The 6,545-nt window shown below is 33.7% G+C and overlaps 1 protein-coding gene across 1 annotated transcript in view; it reads right to left on the reverse strand.

Annotated features, from left to right (window-relative positions):
* Positions 1-6,545, reverse strand: part of LOC125648270 (uncharacterized) — a 31,993-nt gene extending 25,448 nt beyond the window's left edge. Inside the window, exon 1 of the mRNA XM_056140311.1 lies at positions 6,119-6,545. The gene's annotated coding sequence lies outside the window, so the exon portion shown is untranslated. The remainder of the gene's footprint in view (positions 1-6,118) is intronic.

A 6,545-nucleotide genomic window follows, 5' to 3' on the forward strand; every position in this document is an offset into this window, starting at 1 on the left:
TTTTGAGTTTTGTGCTGGCTGTGAAATCAGATATCTAATATATCAATGCTTATCTAGATTATTATCATAATAAAACACTACATGTATTTGAATTAAATGTTTATCGGCATCTTTTATCAAATATATGTAAAATCTGTTTTCCATATTCTATGCTAATGTTCACTGTAAACTGACTGTGCTCTTCAGTATGTTGAGAGAAGGTCCCATCAGTATTGCCACCATTGCGTGGCCAGTATTAATGATCGTAATTCAATTCCTATCATTTATCTACAACCATGTATTGAAAACGGAAAAGTCACCCTCATAACCGAGACTAATTGTTCCTGGAAAGACATCTGGTGCCAGGGAAAATCTAAATGCCACAAAAGAACATGTTTTCCATTTCCTTAACAGTCTCAGTCATTACGATCAACAGTTTCGGAAGAAATCTTAGGAGAAGATTTGATTTTATCAAGACGTTTTCTCACTTCCCATGTTTAATTATTAAGGCAGACGTAAACTGAGTGGTAATCGCCCTCCTAAAACGACGTAATTTGCACAGCGTAATCAGGTATCAGCTGGTGAGGTTTTGAACGACTTTAGATAATCGCAAATTGAGTGTTTTATCCGGAAATCCATTCGACAACTGACGATTGCGTTGGGAAAATCTGTTCAAATGAATATCAAAAGTACCTCTCCTTTTCAGTGTTGAAACCTTCACCAAAAGTGTAGCTAGTCCTAGCACAGCAATAAATGTAATTACTGTTTTCTTCTATTAGCTTTTCTCTTAAACTGCACAATAATTACTGAACATTGTAAATACAAGCGAATGAGAAATAAAAGACAGATCGTCCCCCGAGAAATTAATGTACATAGATTAATCTATTGTAGAAAAGTTATTAGGCCATAAATGAGATTGGCACACAGCCATATTTAATCTTTGATAATCTAGAATCATTGTACACCTTTTGTATTGTAAGAAATCATCCACCTTTTCGCACACAGGTCGGCTGGAGTATCCAGAGAACATGTGTCTTTGTTTGAAGTAAGACCTTAATGATATTTGCATACCCGTAACAATTGCCCAGAGACCGTGTACCCTCAACATATGGTCTGTCATGAAGGTGTATTTTATTTTTTATTCGTTACCAATAAATAACAATAAAGAAGACGTTTGACCATACTCTTCCAGTTCAATGCTATTGTGTTGTTCAATTATTGCGGGGGATCTTATCTCACTCGTCACTACAACTACTGTCCTGTCTGACATATTTATACATTCGTAAAAAGGTCTCAACATATTTACTAATCGATCTTATTTGCATATCTGTAAAAGGTAAATAGTATTGGAAGCTTAATTTTTAAGTACATCTACATGTACATGAATTAATTTTAAAAATGGTAAAAGCTTCTTTTCGGCCATCTCCTTGTAGATAAACTCATAAGGAACAAGGTCTATTACAAATTTTCGACACATTCTAGACTGAGAAACGTGTGCTTTAATTTGTGCTAACAGCTATCTGAAAGTACAGTATTATAAATTAAAACCAGGTGCATGCATAAGATGCAAGTAGTTTAAGGTAGCTCCATCCTCATGGGACCTATAAAAATCCATGGTTCACAGTAGGAAAGTTGTATTGATTTTCACTTAATTTAGGTTAATTTAATCAATAAACGAATAAAATACAGGTGTTGCCAGATTTTTAAATATGTCAGACATACAAAAATAAACGTTTATATCAACATCAGAAAATCTCACATTTTCATTAAATAGCATGATTAAAATACACAAAAACTGGTTGTAATGAAATTATTTTAATCAATTTCACAGTTTAAAAAACTGCTGCTTTATAAATATGTATGAATATCAAGGAAATCATTGTATAATAAACATACAATAGACAAAATCCAGCACAGGAGTTATTGTCCTTGACAAAAATTTCGTAATATAGATAATTGATTATTTACACGAAATATAAACATCTTCAATATCAAATTGTTTACCAAATTTTTTATAATACCCAATGAATAATATTCCTCCTCCTAAAGATACATTTCTATCATGCACAAATTTTAGATTTTGCAAAACCTATGACGTGACACAAGGTTTGAGTTACTTTAATACATAGAGGATTGTGAACGAGTGCTTATGGTTTGGCGAGGGATATATTAAATCCAGTGACGAATTTCATAAATTTCATGTCATAAGCACGAGTGTAAGATTCTATTCATCACGCAACTATCTTTAAACGCACATTTTAGTTTACTGTCTATTTCACAACCCGAATGTCACAAATTTTTGCTTTCAATTCGATTGAGACGTCGTTGTTACGTCATAGTTTCAAGAAACTTGAAATCATTTTCATTTTATAAAAGACACAAAATCCTCTTGGAACAACCTTGGCGACAAAATAAGGTCTTTTACCGTCAATGTTAACAATTTCAAAAGATGACATGTTGTTTTTTTATGTGGCGCATGAATGATTGACTTACATGTACCTAATTTGCATAATTATGATCCTGTGCTACGAGTTCATATCGTTTTTCCGAACCCGTGTTATGAACCTGGGAAAAGTGCTGTTGTGTGATAATTGCATTTATACATGTACATGTAACATGCAAAATGTCAATAAAACTTATTATGATTGGATTGTTTTGCCAAAACCTTTGTATTTTGTCGACGATTTGAAAAATAAACAAGGGAACTTATCAACGTGGGCGAATTTTCTTTCAATTCAATTATTTTTCAATTACTTTTTATAGACGTATACACAAACGTTTGTTCTGCGTATGATCAGTTTTTAAATCGAGACAGGCTACTTACAAACAAGTTGATGTTACAGGGGTATCTACAGTTTCATTTAAATTCAGCATTTCGCAAATCCTATGGTCGTTATAACGATCTAGTTTGCCAATACAACTTGAGTCAAATCCTGTCCGACGTGTTTCATACCGATTGTTAGGCCGTTCTTGACACACCGATTCTGACTACGGATTACTCCGTTTACTTGGTCAAGATATAGGGCTCACGGCGGGTGTGACCGGTCGACAGGGGATGTTTACTCCTTCTAGACACCTGATCTCATCTCTGGTATATCCAGGGATCCGTGTTTGCCAAACTTTCTATTTTGTATCGCTGATAGGAACCAAGGAGTTATGAGATGGATCACTGTTCGTTATCTTCACCTTTTCATACTATGATATTCCTTTTGACACTCCTTATAACTTTTAATCCCCCCCCCCCTGAATATCATAATGTGTACTGGGTGTAAATTACACCCAGTACACATTATGAGATTACACCGTGTAATGTACATGTTTATGAAAGGTGAAGATAACTAAAAGTGATCAATCTCATAAATCCCATAAGAAATACAAAATAGATAGTTGGCAAAAAATGACCATCTTTGGGACAAGGGTGATATCAATTGCAAATTTTAGGTCTCCTGCACCCACGGGGCCTTAGAAGCGGAGCAAAAGCTGCGAACAATTGACAAATTTTCAAATTTCTTCTCGACAACCGCATATCTTTAAGAAAGCTAAATGCATTTATAGTGATGCAGAGCAGAAAGACATCTACCAAAATTGCTTTCATGATACTCTGGGTAAAGGTTCTGACACTAGGGCGGGACCATACTTGGTATTATACATGTATTCGTATATACATGCACGTAATGATGATTGATTGTATCTTGTTTAACGTCCCTCTCGAGAATTTTTCATTGATATGGAGACGTCCTAAATTGAAACAAAATTGATATTTGGAAGGAGTGAGTAGTTTTTTTAAATATCAAATTTATAAATTTCATTATCCCCAAGAGATAAGAGTTTTAGTTCCACGGTGGGGTCAAAATTATTATCATAATTATTGTCTTTTTCATTTAAAAGTACTAATACGGTATGAAAACTAAATGCATATTTAGGAAAAGCAGAAAAGGGTGTACCAAAGTTGTTAATTTTCGTACCCCAGGGTTTTGACTCTAGGTGGGTCCAAACCAAATTTGTCATATCATGTTAATGTTACGAATATTATATAATGTAGAATTTCAACATTATAGACACTTTTGGGGGCATTTAAGTTTTAAGAACAGGTCTTTTTTATACTGTTACTGAATATTAGAATTCAGCTTCGAAATACAGAACATATTTTTTTTTCTCAATTTCATTCCCCTTGGGACTAGTGATACCTTGACTAGTAACTCAGGTGACCGATAAGGCCTGTGGGTCTCTTGTCTAATAAAATACGCACAGTGTAGATGTACAGGCGGTATTTAAAACGATTTTCGTGATATACTCTTGTTGTAGTACTACAAAAATGTGAAAAATATTTATTTCAAGTGCTGATGAATTATTAAGTGGACCACTGAATCCGGGTAAACGGAAAACGTGACATCACAATGGTATTTTTTCTATACGTCCACGAATATGTTTTGACGTCACACATATCAACATGTTTTTCCTATGCACATTAATACATTACTGAGAAAATTTGTTATATATGGGGAATTAATTTATTATCTAGTCTAATGAGAGTGTTCACTGTTCGTTAAACTGACCTTTCATTAACACGTTAATTTCCCAAGGGTTGTATTTCAGTTTAAAGCTGAAGGTAGTACCGAACGGATACGTAACATTTTATTTTGTTCTAAGGAACAAAGCCTCTTACTGTGCATCGTGTAACAAATCTACCATACCATTTTTTTCTCCACATGGTGTCAAATGTAGTGTAACATACCCCAGTTAGAAGAATGTGAAATTAAACTTCTATGATAAGAATGTGCCTGATGTAAAAATTATCTACTGATATTTCACAAAATTTGATAATACTTTTTATAAAGCTGACCTATTTGTTACTAAATCTCAACAAAATATATTGCAATTGATATATTTGTGTACACCGCGATGTACAATATAACATGCATGACTCGTCAATAGTAAAATCATACTGAGATCTCTTAAAAGGAAATGTATAATTCAAATTTTGACAAAAATTACCAAAATGGTGCAAAAATTGATACAATTCAGAATAAAGAACATTCAACCTAGGATTTCGGTTATTTTGGACTTTCTAGACAAATTGATTCAGAAAAATATGATATATTCGGCAAATGACGTCATCCTATTTAACCTTTATTCTTACGATATGACATTGACCTTCATTATACTTTAAGATAAAATACTGCTTAAACGGATGTCCATATATCAGGTCTCTACTAGTTACTCAACAAACGTTACCTGTTACATGTACTTTATAATAGACAGTAAAATCTCACAAAGATGAAATAAATGCATTCAAGATTTAGACTACCAAACCTCCAATATATTGGACGCCTCCCATATTTTTCAGAATATGCTAAATGCATGCTATGGATCATATTAGTTTGTTCAGAACAGAATATTAGTATTATGGATATTTTATCTATTAATTTATATTAATGAATTTAAGAAGTTATAAGTGAAACCAGATTTTACAGGTGTTTGATACTACCTTAAACGGGTTTTGGTTTCTCTCATCAAGGATGTGCGGGAATGCGTATACACCTTTTGATCGAAAAGTATATTGAAATACAACTTCGTGGACTTCGGGCCAAAGTATGTACATTGTAAATTCCCGCACACTCCTGATGACGCCTTCGGTCAAAAGGTGTCTGTTGAAATACAACCCATGACAATGTGTGTATATTGAAATACAGTCCGGGTAAATTACCGTACACTCCTGATTACGTCTATGGTCAATAGGTGTATGTTGAAATACAAGAATACAGCGCGGACTAGACTTACAATATGTAGTATCAAGTTTTAGTCACTGAGGTACAATTGAATGGTGATGAAATGTACTGTACGCTATGAAAATGACACCACCTGAAGCACGTATTTTGTCAATTTATATAATGTTGATGATAACGAGATTTTTACAAAGGTGATAAATCAAACTTATATTTATGTTATGTAAAGAAGAGTTAATACTTTCGTTACGATATCAAATTATTTTTTAATCTTGTACGTTATAAGTTTGTATAGAAAAATGTTTCAATCTACGTTTTCGAAAGACAGCGATCTATTTCGTAATGTTTATTGTAAAAGAATTACTAGTATATTGTTCCAACATAATTTATCAGCTTTATATGGATTTTCTTACCTGTTTTCCTCTACAGAGCAAGTATCCCGAATTCTCCTGCTTCAGTGGAAAAGGTTATACCTTTATATGATTTCGTGGGTTGAAGTCACACCTTTTTATATAAACGAAACTAACAAGAAAAAAACAATGCTTAATCAAACTTGAATTATTCCTCGCCTAAAGAATGGGACTGGTACTTGCGCAAACACTCCTCGCTATCCCCAGATGCTAAATTGCTGCCGTAAGTTTGCGAGTTATATTGGTTACCTAGTCGGCACTAAAGTCTTGACTAATTATCCCTGTGCAGGTTTTTGAATTTCATCAATATTGGCCAGTACGTGACGTCATGTGCCAGAATGTTATAATTTAAGAGTCAAATGAACTCTTCGATAGTCAAAACGCTTGAGTGGTGTCCATTAGTTCACACCATAGCGACATAACTACAATC

This window comes from Ostrea edulis, chromosome 6 (genome assembly GCF_947568905.1).
Source record: "Ostrea edulis chromosome 6, xbOstEdul1.1, whole genome shotgun sequence".
In the NCBI taxonomy this organism is placed as follows: Eukaryota; Metazoa; Mollusca; class Bivalvia; order Ostreida; family Ostreidae; genus Ostrea; species Ostrea edulis.